The sequence below is a fragment of the Chamaea fasciata genome, unplaced genomic scaffold (genome assembly GCF_029207755.1).
Source record: "Chamaea fasciata isolate MVZ Bird 193981 ecotype frontalis unplaced genomic scaffold, bChaFas1.0.hap1 SCAF_3, whole genome shotgun sequence".
Lineage (NCBI taxonomy): Eukaryota > Metazoa > Chordata > Aves > Passeriformes > Sylviidae > Chamaea > Chamaea fasciata.
Window position 1 is genome coordinate 40,245,182 of NW_027094088.1, and position 14,704 is coordinate 40,259,885.

A 14,704-nucleotide genomic window follows, 5' to 3' on the forward strand; every position below is an offset into this window, starting at 1 on the left:
ACATTTATGATACCTTGATATGCTTAATTTATGAAGTGAAATGTTGAATGGCAGTGTTCTTTGTCGTGGCTGATGGATGTGTGAATAATCTGAAGCTATTTCCACCTCAGCAACTGTAAGAGAGGATGATCACTTTCACGGGTACACACACAGCGTTCTTCACCCACCTCTCAGCGCTTGAGAGGCACAGAAAGGAAGTGGGGGCAATGTTGACCCTCTTCTGCCATTGCTGCTGTCTGATTGCTGTCCTGGGGTTCTGTCTTCTGCCACGCAGAACTGCCCATCTTTGATTCTCTTCCAGCTCTGTGGTGTTCACCATATTGACTTTTACAGCAGCCACAAGTACATGGTAGCAGTTAAATCTGTATGCTGCTTTTTACTGTGGCTTTCAGGAGCTTTGGCCAGCCCTTTCTCTGCCTTATTCTCCACCCCAATGTCTGTCTGTCTTAAACATCATTAAACATTGACAGCATTTTAAAATTGGTGCTTAGTTTATTTTTTAAAAATTCTTTATATATTTATGTACAGGAAATCTAGGTAAAAAGAATAAAAAACTTCAACAAGTTCGGGTTTTGCTAAAGCTTACTGCATTTGTTTTTGGGAAAAGCTGGTTACTTGCTAGATGCAAGGACACTTTTTTCTTTAATTACTGAGCTTTTGTCCTTGAATATGCCAGTACAAAACAATGTGGCTGTCTGACTTTTCCTTACGTTAACTATCTATCTAAACCAGTTCTGTAGGTAGAATGTTTATGATACATTTTGCTCATGTAATGAGCAATTTTGAGTCTAATTCTTCAAAGTGGGCAATGGTCATTCAAGTACGTTTGGAACTGAGTTCTATTACTTGATTTGATTTTATTTCCCTTAGAGTGCTTCTCCAAGTTGTTGCTATTAGGGAAATTGAGGGTTGGGACTAGATGTTCTTTAAGGTCCCTTGCAACTCAAGCCATTCTGTGATTCTAAGATGAAATTTATTTAAATCATGCTTAGCTTGTACTTGTGAGTAGCTATATCATCTTAAATTGTCTTGGTTTGTAAAAGCCATCTAACATTCTCATTTTGTTATAATGTTTCCAGGACAGTGGGGTGGGAAAAGTAATGCAGATACATGAAGTAATGTGTTGAAAACTTGTAAATTTAGTTACTACAGAGCCAGAAACAGCAGACAGATTTTTATAAATGTATGCAATTACTAGGTTATCCTAGTTTGAGATTTCACCTCATAAAACATAGGAGGAAGGGAGTTAATCACACTTCAGTGTGTCATCTACCAGCACCGTTGCACACCACCTCTGGTTTAAATCTTAAGTGAGTTGTTTGGGATAGCAAAAAATGAATGCCCCTTTTCTCTGTAGGGGAACTGTATACAGTACAAAGAGTGTTAGGTATCTTCATAGAAAACTTGAATAATTTTCATGTTTGGGGTTTTGTTTGTTGGCTCCAGAAATACTGCTGTGTCAAATGTACATGAGACTGCCTCATTTCAGTGAACAGGTAACTTAAGTTCCAAATTGGATGAATCAAACTGCCACGGAGTTGGGATGGACCTTAAGGATCACCAGGTTGCAGCCCCGCCTCCATGGGCAGGGTCTCGCCTCCAAGGAGACCAGATTGCTCCAGGGCTTATCCAGTCATGAGCACTGCCGGGTTTGGGGCATCCACAGCCTCCCTTGGAAACCTGTTCTAGTGCCTCATCATCCTCACAGTAAAGAACTTCTTAATACCTCATCTTTCCCCTCTTTCTTTGTACCCATCACTTCTTGTCCCATCACTGGAGTTCCTGACAGTCTCCTTTTCCGGCTTCCCTGTAGGCCCCCTTCAGATATTGGAAGGCTGCTTGAGATTTCTGCACAACCTTCTCTTCCTGGCTGAAGAGTCTAGGCTGAATAGCCCTAACTTTTTCCCCAACAATTTCCTTTTTTCACGTGTGTGACTTTCTGGTATTCTAACATCTTGTAAGCTGTTAATTAAGGCAAGCATATATGGTTTATTAAGATTTTTGAAGTGAATACTGACTACAAAGAAATTCAAAATCCCCAAATGCTTTGTAATAATAATTATAAAAATTAAATATTCTTGAATGAGTTACTCTAAGTACCTAATCATAAGGAAAGTTTGTGTCTCACTATGGAGAGTAATAAAAAAATTCACAGAATAAATGATATGGTGTTAACTAAGAGTATATAAAATGTTCATGCGTTTTTGTTTGGGGTTTGGGGTTTTGTTTCCTTTGTTTTTGTTTCTATACAAATAGAAAATATTTGTAGGAATAAGTCTGGAAAAGTTTCCTGTCCTCAGTAGTAGAGAAACACATGCTCTAGTTAGCATACATACTACACTGGGAGACGTTATTGGTTGTTAATTAAAAGGAAAAGAAGCTAGAGACTCCTTAGATTTGTAAATTCCTTTCCACTTCTGCATGCTGCTATCTTTGCTTCCTGACAGAATTTTTGTTTTGGGTCATCTTCTCATATTCTTGTGTCACTCTCCCTCACTAATGAGAGGATAGATCTCTTTGCTGTAACTTTTCAGTTGTGTTAATTCTGATTTGCTGCAGAGATTGTTTGGCTAATACCAGCAGTTAGTTAAAGCCTAAATTGTTTCATTGTGAGTCAGAGTGTACTTGAAGTCTTCTACAGTAGTATCATTTATGCCTTCATTAACTATGTTTTAATATCTGAGTAAGCCAAACCAAGTTACTGAATGCTTTTGTAATCTGAGCCTGTTTAAACTCGAAATAGTCCTGTTCACGGTTAATCATCTGCATTAATGTTTGCATTGTAACTTGGCCTTGCTGTGTGCCACTCAAATGACAGTCCCTTGATAAGGATGAAATTAAGGGTATTTGATAGAATTCTGTTTTAGGGCAAGAAAATGCCTGAAAGTAAGCAACCATTTAATTTTCTGGTAGTTTCTTGCAATGTAGAGATGAAAGGTGGGAATTTCAGTGAAGTTAACTAAACATACAGACCATGTTTGTTTTGTTTGCAGCCAATGGGGCTGCAAAACTAACTACTGGGCAGAAGTGCAGGACTTGGTAGAAGTAAGAGTTCATGCACAGCACACTGGCAAACACTTTCTTCAGGTAACTCCTGATTAACAGAGCTGTAGAGACCAGTTTTGTTAACCAGTGCTACGTGATAGAACCAGTAAATTGTTTTCTTCTAGAAGAAATCTGTAAAATAGAGCTGATAGCACCTCTTAAAACATAGCTCTTGGGTAACCAAATGTGCTGTTTGAAGGTGAAATGAGCATTTTTATGAGTAGACTCCCTTGAGCAAAGTTACTGTCCTGACATGGGAAATACTTCTCACTTTCTTATTCTGTATTAAGAAAAAAAATTATGTAATAATATTCTATACGAATAAAAAGGTATGGTTTTTTGTATGTCTGAGGCGTATTACAAAAAAACTTCAGTTGCAAGTATAAAATTGCAGTGTAAAATTTACTTCAATATATTGAAAGAATTAGATTGTATTTTCAAAATGAAAAGCATTTCAAGCAGTTCTTTCGTAAAGCTGAAGTATATTCCAGAGGACTGAAATTTAAATAGTGAACAGATTTTACTTAAACAAACAAAAAAAGATTGCACTGCTTTAATAAAAATTCATCTGATCTGGGCTTAATTATTGTAAAATTATTGTCAAAATCTGCTCCTTGAGATGACTTTCTTTTTGAAATAAACATGAAAATTTTAGGTGCTTATTTTTGTAAACCTTACTGATGATGTAGAGGGGGTAGTGTGTGGGACAGCGAGTAATGTCATGTCTAAGTTCAGTAGTTCTTGATCATAGCTGAAAAATGAATGGATACTGGAACTACCATTTCTGACTTTGATCTTGCAAATTAATCCATCTAAGTTTATTAGTATGGATTGGTCCAAAGACAACAGCTTACAAAATGGACACCTACATCCTTAGAGAGGAAATGATACTTTCTCTTCTTTGTCATTCAGAAGAATGTCTGAAAATTTGGCTTAGGGGAAAAGATGTTGTGTTTGCTGGCCTTGAACTCTTCCAAGGATGGGACATCCACGACCTTTCTGGGCAACCTCACAGTAAAGAATTTCTTCATAGTAACTGATCTACTCTTTTTCAGTTTAAAATCATTCCCCTTAGTCGTGTACAATACATGCCAATGTTAAAAATCCCTCTTCACATTTCTCATAGCCCCATTTAGGTACTCTAAGGCTGCTAGAAAAATGCTTCCCTGAAGTCTTCAGTTTTCCAGGCTGAACAACCCCAACGTCTCAGCTGTTGTCATAGGAGAGGTGCTCCAGCCCTCTGATAATTCCTCTCTTGATCTCTTATTTTGGTCTACCGCACTTTCCTTTTGTTCCTGCTTTCTTGGTTTGTTTTCTTCTGATGTTCTGTTGCTTTGTGGTGTTCTCAAAATCAAGCTGTTTGCTATGGTTAACTTGTGATTATTAATATTAATATTATTATTTCCACCCACTCCTGCCTTCCTGTGCCTCACATACCCTATGGCAACCATAGGGTAGCAACAAAGACTTATTGATGGTAGTGAATCACTTCCCTTGTTCCAGCTCAGATGCTTGTCTGGAGCATCAGGGCTGAACTGCTTTCAAAAGTAACATGTAGAACCTGTGGAAAATCTCACTGGTTTGAGGATGTAGGGAGGCTGGGGAATATTGAATTTTCTTTTTTCCAAAGCCACTTCTGAGTTTTTGCCTTAAATTTCTTGAGTTTTCTGATCTTTCATTGTTTTTTGGTTGTATAATCTTTCTTGAAGAATGAACTTCTGTGTTAAAAGAACTACTATTTCAGGTGTACAGTTCATTTTGTCTGTATTAAAAGTGAAATCATTATGCAGTTCACTAACTACAAAAGTGTTCTGCAAAAGAAAACTTCGCAGATGCCAGTGAATAGTCAAGTAGTGGAACGGGTTGCACAGGGAGGTTGTGCAGTTTTTGTCCATGGAGATTCCTAAGAGCCGGCTGGATAACGCTGCCAAAGAGCCTGATAAGACCTCAGAGAGGACCTTTCTTTCACCAGGAGGTTGGATTGCAAACTCCTGAAGTTCTTTTCTCCCTGAATTATCCTGTAATCTTAGATGGTTCCATGGTGTATATACCCATTTCAGTTTATTTCCAATTGTGATGGATTGCATTGCATTATTAATTACTCTTCTTATGTGTAGTAGAACCACTTATATAGGCTTTACTGTCTCTAATGTCTACTAGTTGGGCTTGTACCTGAAGAGAAACATACAAATGTTATACTGCCACTTAAACTACTTCATCTAGTTTTTTTCATCCCTCCATTTGTCATGGCCCTTCTTAAGATACACATGTGGGACATCTCGGTATTGGGAGCTCTCCTGTTGGCTGGAGGTCATCTTGTCTAAATTAAGGGTATCTGCCTGGCTGGCTGCTCTAACAATTAGTGTTTTCTGTAGCTGAACAGTCTTAGTAAATTAGCCTGTCCTCCACATATGTTTAAATATGATCCTAGCATACTTTGATTTGGAATAGACCTCAGGAGATTTCTTGTCCAACCTCCTGCTTGAAGCAAGGTCAGTCCTGGTGCCCCTGAGAGCTTTTCTCATAAGGTGTTGAAAAAGATCTAAGGACCAGTAACTGCAGTAACTCAGGGCACCCTCCTTCACTGCCTTGGCTGTCCTAGTGGTGAAAAAGCTTTTCTGTATAGTCAGTTGAAAGGCTGCTTTTGTTTCAACTTATGTCTAGTGTTTCTTGTCCTCCCACCATGCCCTGTTGATCATTGCTGCATTGTTTTCATGGCCTCTTCGCAGATCCTGTGGGCTGCTTTGTAGGTCTCCCCAAAGCCAGCTCTTCTCCAGGAGCAAGAAATGCAGTTCCTTCTGTCTCACCTCCTGAGATGGTTCTTCAGCCTCCTGATCATTCTGTAGCTCTGCTGAATTCAGTTTATTTCTGTCCTTCCTGTACTGACAGCCCAAGATCAGAGAGATGGGTAGAGCAGTACAATTGTTCAACTTGACCTAAAGCTTGTATTCCTCCTGTAAATGCAGCTAAGCATGATGACTGCTACCAGGGCATGCATCTGAATTATCTTCAGCTTGCTGTCCCCCAAGATCCTCAGGTTTTCTTTAGCAGAGCTTCTTCCCAGCCAGTTGTTTCTTAAGCCTGTGTTGTTGCAAGACATTTTGCCTTTCAGTGTCAGGACTTTGCTTTTGCCCTTGTTGAATTCTGTTGAACTGAAAAGCTGCTGAAAACCTCAAACAAAAAGCAAAGTAAAAAAAACCCCACCTAAACCCCCACCTTGAAGAATTTCCTTTGGCAAAACATTTAGGCATGTATTTGAAAGCTTTGAATATTGAAATGCTTAGATTCTTCCTGAAGTTGAGCATAGGTTTCTTCTACCTGTCCTACACAACCTTCAGGACTGAAAATACCTTAATGTTTCAGGATCATTTTATGTGCCCTTTGACTTAAGCAAACTATGTTCTGTCAATGAATTCTGTGTGATAGATTGCCCAGGGGAGATGGGGTAAGGTCCTAGTGCTGCAGGACAGGAAGTGTTTGTAAGTTGTGTAAATTGCACCGTTTTGCTCCCATTTTCTGTTCCTATGCTTCTTCCTTCTCCAGATCACACACCTGTATTAGTTACTGGAATAGGTAGTTGCAGTGATTGAGTTGTGCTGGATTATTTTTGTTGATAAGTGTTTATTGGGAATAAAGATTTGCTTTCACTCCTGATTATGGTTAGTGTATAAAACTGTATTTTTGCAGTATGGTGTGTTGACTAGTTCAATTATTCATAGTCAACCTCATGTTCTTTGTTTTGAATTCTGCTATTGTGATGTGGGTCTCTGTGTGATGCTGAAAAATAGGCTCTGCTGATAGTGTAGCATTTTTGATGGAACAAATGCTGAAGTACTAGTTTGAAAGTCGACTATAATCTCATCTGGCCACAGATGTTTGTAACTACTTTGTTAATTCAGAGGAGTATTTTTATTGTAAAAATTTATGTTGCTATTTTAAAACTTGGAAAGCATTAATCTGTTAATTCTTCTAATGTTCTTAGGCCAGTATTAATATAATTGGAATTCTAAACTGAAGTAAACCAAGTAAGAAAAATCTCAGAAACTCAGCATTAAATTGTGTATGTTGATACTAAGTTTAAAGAAGCTTTAAGTCACCTTTTCTGCATGTTATGTTTGCATCTATTTTGATGCAAATTTGCTAGCCATTAAGTAGGTGAACTACTACTTTGGCTGTTAATCCCTAAGAGCAGATGCTTGTTCTAGGATTTCCTTCCAAAAAAACATAGTTAAAAAGGTTTGTGTGCATCCTGGGAAGTCATTAGATCAGGACTGGTTTTCCCCAGTTGTTCAGAGATCAGAATTGTAGTTCCTCAAGAAAAATATCTTTCTGATAGACTCCTTGCATAATTGGAATCTGTTCAGCTGAAGACACTCATAGCAGTGAGTGGGGGGAGACTGCCTTGGTTATGACAACATGAAGTCTGAATGTTGGTTGAACAAACTCTGGAAGGGAGCCATTGAATTGTATTCTGTAAGATCTGTAATCATCTGCTCTCTCAGTTTTAGGAATGAAGCTGCTGCCTAGACTAAGCAATGTACAAATACAGAAATGCATTGTTTATTTTTAAGTTAATTATTCCAGACTAGGGTGGATAGGAAGGGTGAGGAAGAAAGTGGTAATGTGAAGGATGCCTATGTGGTGATTAAGTACTCAGCTTTTCAGTCGTCTTTTTGTTGTTCCTATCTCCTCCCAACTCCACACACCCTGCTGATGAACTGACTGACCGGCCCTCTGAAACTTCCTCCCTCTCCTGCAAGCAGGCGGTGGCAACCCTGGTGAACCAAAGAGCAAGGCAATACAAAATGACGGGGCACTATGAGCTTGGCTGCTGACCTACCAGACTGGATTTGTTCTGATGATAAAATGAAAAGTGAGCAAGTGATTCTTGACTGCTTCAAATTTGGAGCACTTGATCAACTGAATCAATCCCATACTTGCCTTTCAACCCCTCATCATGTCTAAAAGTGAAGCCAGATTTCTGCATTACCTTATATTGCAACAAAATGATAATTTAAGGTGTCTTATATAATTTTAAAGAAGTAATGATATATAGGTGTTTATGACTGGGAAAAGAGCTGCCTTGCTACTGTTTGAGAATCATAATTTTTCATAAAACATGAGTAGTCTTGCACAGAACACTTACTCTAATGAGAGACTCAACTCCAAAATATTTGAGAGGTTATGATCAACAATTAGAAAATAATAAGTCAGACTTCTTTTTGAACTGGGGTATGTATATCTCGACTATTGTTTGAAAAACTAATGGTGGATTCTGACTGAATTCCTTCTGACAAAAAGTCGCTGGAGTTGGTCTTTATGCTACTGCCACGTCATACTTTTTTCTAGATGATTTCTGCTGTTATGAAGAGAACTGCAAAGGAAATGAGGAGCTTCCTATGTAATCAACTGGTCAACTGCTGTTTCCTCTATCGGGAATAGTGTTGGCAATTACAGTCGCTGCATTTGCATTGTTGTCCTGAGCATGGAATAAGAGACTGTGAAGCAGTAGGAGAAAAAGAAAATACAGTGCCCGTGGCTGCAATACTGCCGTGACAGAAAGAAAGCAACCTTTTACTCCCATAGTTAAGTTTTTGAGCGCTTCTCTGTTTTAATGACTGGTGGCACAATGAAATGATACCTTCAGCAGATCTAATTGAGGTTTTTAAACGTGTAGCTCACCCTGTCTCTGGACTGACTTTTTCATTGTCTGCTTTTTCAATCTCATTTTCTTTTAATAATTTTGTTTACTCTCCTCCTCTGGCTTGTTGTCTTGGAATGGTGCTACTGTGGTCTCTGCAGGACTTCGGAGACTTTTGGGGCTGTAAAACTCTGTCAGTGTTTGTGTATGGACAACATCTGATGCAGCAGTGTTTTGTGGAAGATGTCTCGGCACTGCTAAGTAATTCCTGTACCATTTGTGTCATTCCTGCTTGAGCAGAACCCTTGAGCAGCTCAGGACATGTAAAAAAAAAAATTGCAGGCTAGAGTTAGAAGCTGGTGATTGGAGCTTTTGTGTACTCTGCACTCGGTGGCTCCTGATGCTTTGGAGAAAACACTGTTTACAGTAGAAAATAACATCACCTTGGTATTTGATACGTTTAGTTACTTTTAGATTAAGCTAAAAACTGTGAATTTTAGAAAAATGTGTTTATTTGTGTGTAGTGCTCCTCATAGGCATGAATTGCTATGTCCTCCAGTACTAAAACACAACCATGACTTAAGTTCTCCTCAGTTAAATGATGTAATAATTGAATTATAGTCTGATTTTATTTTAATAGCCTTTTTTAGGTCTATTACGCTGAGTTTTAAATACTGTATTACTTTCATAATGTTTTGTTTGTTCATCCTTAGGCAAGTGAAATAGATGTTTAGACAGGGATGATGAAATTCCCACATTCCCACAGATAACCAGTTTATTTCCACTGTGGAAGCCAACCTCTATCATACAACTGATTGGTTGGATTTCTGAATCTGCAGAAGCATTCCTTACCTCTGTAAACTACTGCTGTTGGTTTTATTTTGGGTGTCAATAGCTACCCAAGGGAAAATCATGTGGATGAGATTTCATATTTATGGCTTAAGCTGCAAGAGAGTGCTCCCTTCACCCCTTCTTCAATTGAGCAGGTTTGTTTGGGTTTTTTTAATCCCTCCTTTATGCTGGCATTGGGTTTTATGTGACTCCATGGTGAAGTTGTTAGGGAAGCTGGGAGACTGGGATTAGTTTTTGCTGGACTTTTCTATCTGAACTGGCTCATTAGAGTTCACGTAATGCTTGTATTGAAACAATTAAAATGACACACAGCTGGAGTGGGGGTAGGTAGGGAAAGCCCCTTCCAATGTCACTGTTAGTTGTCATTGGAGTAGCTTAATGTCATATTTTCTCTTGCTGCCACAAACAGGACGTAGGGAGTAATTCCTCTCTTGAGATAGCCATCCAGTAATCAACAATTAGGGACTTTTGGGGGAATTTATTTCTAGGTATATATGACTAGTACATTCAATAATAATGGTAATAGTATGGAAGATACATAAAAGAAGAAAATATTCAGGTATAGAGATTTTCTTGCTAGATAAGCTTTTTGAGAGAGCAGGACCTTTCAGCCAATGAACTTGTTTCCAGTCTGGCAAAACAGACGCTATTGTAGATTGGGAGCAAGTGTGGAACCCCATTGGAGAAAAGGAAGTCGGTAGTTAATTGGAATGTAAAATACTTCTTCAGCGAGAAGGGCGCCAGTTCAAGCACGAGACATTAAAGTGTATTGTTATGTTGATAGCAACATGGTATCTTCTCTTTCAAATCTAAAAGTAAACCGAGCAGTGAGGGAGTAAAATCAGAAGCAAAGTCATGTTTTAGTTGTGCAGGTGCCTTAGGAAGAAGCCTTATTATATGCTTGGAACTGCTTTGAGCTAGCTTTTGTGTTAGAATGGAGGATTTTGTAGTATGAGAACAGTCAAAAGAAAACATCACAACACAGGGAGAGCAAAACCACTGTCAGTGTGAAGATACTGTATATAGTGGTACTGCAGAGAAAGCCCTTTTTTAGCTGCCAGCAGTTGTTTTTAAATGCAACTGAGGCTGAATGTCATTCACAAAGCACAGTACTTGATGAAATTGTTGCCAAAGATTATACAACAGGATTAAATAGGATTTGCAGAGAGAAGGCTATCAACAGATGAATTTTACCAAACTATTAGAATTACTGTATAGATTTTTCACAAGCTATCTGTGCCCTTGGTAGTCCAACATTAAGATAACCAACATTAAGATAACTAATGGCATTAATAAAGTGCTTTGTAAGTTTTAAGAAATGATCCCATTCCTTTAAATATAAAAATAAACAAGTCATTCAAAATGAGACTTCCCGGAGGAGTTTTTGAGTGACTAAATTAAAAAAACCCAGCCAAACAAAAACAACTCTTTCTAGGACATGCTTCTGTTTGGAAGTTGTAATGTCAACCCCATATTTCTTTTTAAGTGTTCAAGTTAATGCTTTCTAATGTCACAAACTGTGTGTCAGTTTCATGTGTTAATTTGATTACACGTTTAGTTGTATCTGTAGTGAATGAATACCGTGTTTTCTGAATGTGTGGTAGAAGTAACCTGAAGGATGTCTTAACTTGTGTATGTTTACTATAGAAAAAGCTGCATATAAAAGCAGCGTGGTTGTGTTTCTTTGGCTATGACACAGATCAGCTCGCTAAATTTCATTAATCAGTGCAGATTTTCAGTTTGTGGTTTTTTCCAGAACTATTTTTGTAGATGTTGATTATTCCATAGCCTGAAGTATGGCTGGTTTGCCCTTAAAAAGGAAAGGGAAAGTATTTCATGTAGGGAAGAAAAACAGTAGTAGTTCAGAAAGAAGTCCTTTGCCCCATTTCTACAGAATTTGTTACAATATAATTGCATTGAGTGGTACATTTTGACCTTATATTATCTCTTTAAACATGCTTCACTAACCTAAATTATTTGAGAAATAACTTTTTGAAATCTCTTCATAGGTTGTATTTAAATCAAAATACTGAGTTTTGAGGTGTTTGGGGTTTTTTTTGTGTGGTTTTTTTTTTTGGGGGGGGGGGAGGGGGGTGGGGTTCACGTAGTTTCCGGGCTTCAGTTTGGCTACTTCAGGAGAATCAGGTGCTTGTTTTTCTATTGGGCTTGTTAGCATTCCTACTTCAAACTCCTGACTAATTAGCCTGGTTGCCAAAGCTCCTGCATGCCGAGTATCAGAGTATCAGATGGCACCAACGTTTTTCTCCTCCGGTCAGTGTAGCTGGAAGTCTTAACCCTGTATAGTGCTGATTCCAGCTCATCCCACAGGACTGAGAAACCAGGGTAACAAATCTAGGTTATCATTATAGAGCAGAAGTTGACTCAAACTTTACTGGCTGTGTCAGCATAAATACATGGCATGACCCTTGCTGCATTATGTAAAAATGACTCTGTGTTTATGGTTTCCTTTGATACCCTCATCATACTAAAGCCTGATACTAAAACAGTAAAAATGCAGTGCTAATTACAAGAAATGAATCCAGACAGCTGTTCGTTTAAAGGATTGCTGGTGTCACTTTTTTTTGTCATATGGTGAGAGTTTAATTCTTTTATTTCCAATATAGAGGTTATACTGAAAGCAAAGAAGTATGAATATTTTGTCAAGTGAATGTCAGGTGGTTGAAGTGGCCGTGGTTTCTCTATGTGTTTGCTGGTGACAGCTTATTAGTGGGTACTAGCTTGTCAAATTTTGGTTTTAATTGGTCTGTTGGTTCTTTGATTGACTCCTCAGCCTGTGTGAAGTTGCCACTGTTAGTGGTCAGAAAGACACAAGATACTTGATTTAGTTTGTACTAAGTAGTGTATGTACTTCTGGACACTAGAGAATCCATGTGGGAGGGAAATGTGAAGAATAGTTTTATTTGTGCCATCTATAATAAAACTGTGACCAGCTTTGGGAAGACAGCCACAAGAAACCAGGCTTCATGAGTGGAAATGCTTTTTTCAGTAATGCAGCTTTCTGCTGTAAGTAGATTGACATTTCTGTTAGAGATATTGAGTTTTCACTCAAAAAGAAGTATCTTTTCAGCTTTTTGTTGTTTCAGGGATAAATTTGCAAACTACTTGTATTGTCATTTTTTTATGGATTTAGGACTGTTTCTAAGACATTGCTCTATCAGAGTTTTATTATAGAGTAAAAACTGATCTTTTTAAGTTGTAGAGAAATTATCATGTAACTCTGGAATCTAAAAATTTTATGCCAGTTATTTTATGCCAGCCCTAAGTTTACAGTATTCTAAATTTTAGTTTGTGACTGCAGAAAATTAATTTATCTAAATGCCACGTGTTTGTGGACTAAGTCTTCAAAATATTTCAGAGACTTGCCATTCCTGTAACAAACTGCAGTTTCCACTTAGCTCATCAGGACTGCCAATCTCTGCTAGGCTGCTGCATTTCTGCTGTATTTCTGTTACCTTCATTGGTCTACTGCTTACCTGACCTGTGTCAAGACTTCACAGCCCAGCCAGCCTGGCCTGGCACAGAAAACAGTAAGTGCCTGCTGGCTTCTCCTGCTGGACTCAGCTGTGTGCTGATGCTGGTGCAGAAGTGGGAATGGAGCGTCCAGCTTGGCAGGGGTTGCTGTTTCATGGTTCCTTCAAGTTCATACAAGGTGCCAGCAGAAGGATCGTTTCCCCCAGCTGCCAGCACTGACCATTTCCTCCACAGTGAATGAAGGGAAGGGAAATATCTTCTGAATTAACCTGGTTCATGTTGCTGTACAGCTGCAGGGTGCTGGTGCCTGGCATAAGAGAGGAGGTGGGAATGAGTGTGTCAGTATGAGGCAGTGAGTGCTTTCTGCAGCACTAGAGTTTCTGTTGCTGACTGTGTGTCTGCACTTTTAAAGTGAGTAAGGGCAGTCTTTTTTGTGGCCTGATTGATGCTTGAAGATGCTTTAAATACAGGGATTGCAGCTCTGCAAGTAGCAATGTCAGTGAAAAATCAGACTTCCAGTGTCTGAACTTTCATTCTCCCCCTTCAGTTTTCCCGTTGTATTTTGGTTTGAGGTGGATGTATTAACTTGTTTCTTTTCCTCTAAATGGGACTGTTCGAAAGGAACAGTCTTTAACACAGTAAATAGTATGGAGAACTCTGATTTATTTTGGTGAGTTTTTAAGATGCATCTGAGAAATGTTACAGTCTGTACTTTTAATTCTTCTCCTCTAAGTTTTCTGGTGTTGCTCCCTAGCAGTTGTTTTAGTTGCACAATAGTGACAGGTTGTAGATAAATAGTAGAAAGGTAAGCAATATTTTATTGAGGCCCATTGCTATTTGTTATTTTTCCTCTTTTAAATATGTCATGATTAATTCAAAGGAGGCTTTGTTTGGTTTTGACTCACTTTTTACCTGGTTTCAGGTGTGACTGAACTCTGCCTGTACCTCTCTTCTGTTGTTGGAGGCCTTCAGGGTATTTTGATACACCAGATGTATATCAGTCACTTTTCCATTTTGTTACTGTCATATCACCACCTTCAAACCATTTCCAACAATAATCGTAATAACAACAACTTTCTTAACAAGCTTTCGTTGGGTGTTTTGGTTTTTTCAGAGTATGTGTTGACAGTTGCTGCAAGGTCCTCAGTATGAGAGTGTTGGGAGAGTCTCTATATGATACCAGCATCAATATAGTTTATAAAGGGTGGTATGTTCTAACTTGGGGATGTGATTTAATCTTCTGTAGATTTATTTTTATTTTTAATTTAATCAGTCTAATGAATGATTAAATAGTCACCAAACTGTTGGTGGTGCTTGTTGTTGAAAACATTTTTTGTTTGATTTCGTCATTTAACTGCAGGTTTCATTTTGTACAAAGAACAGGTCTGCGTGTTCTCTGGGTGATTGTGTAAATGCTGTCCACTGCAGCTGATGAACAGAGCACACCCTGCAGGGGGCAGGCAGCAGCTGTGTTGCAAAGTGCTGTGCTGATTCTGCTGATCACGTACTGTAGGTTTGAAAATTGAGAGTTGGAAGGTAACGTCTGTCATGCTTTTGAGGAGTGCCCTTGGCAATTTTTTTTTTCATTTTTAATGGTAGCTGCTTTTCGACTCATAAATCTTATGTGAAGACACTTCATGTTGCTTTTGTAACAATGCCTTTTGTAAAAGGTTG

The 14,704-nt window shown here is 38.5% G+C and overlaps 1 protein-coding gene across 20 annotated transcripts in view; it reads left to right on the plus strand.

Annotated features, from left to right (window-relative positions):
- The window catches only part of AFDN (afadin, adherens junction formation factor), a 114,877-nt gene that overhangs the window by 11,875 nt on the left and 88,298 nt on the right, over positions 1–14,704 (plus strand). The window contains exon 1 of one of the 20 annotated variants that reach the window (XM_066178688.1): positions 11,785–11,809. The exons of 18 other annotated variants lie outside the window; for them this stretch is intronic. The gene's annotated coding sequence lies outside the window, so the exon portion shown is untranslated. Of the gene's footprint in view, positions 1–11,784; positions 11,810–11,856; positions 11,882–14,704 lie in introns of those variants that run through there. One more of the 20 variants, XM_066178687.1, reaches the window with a different exon arrangement.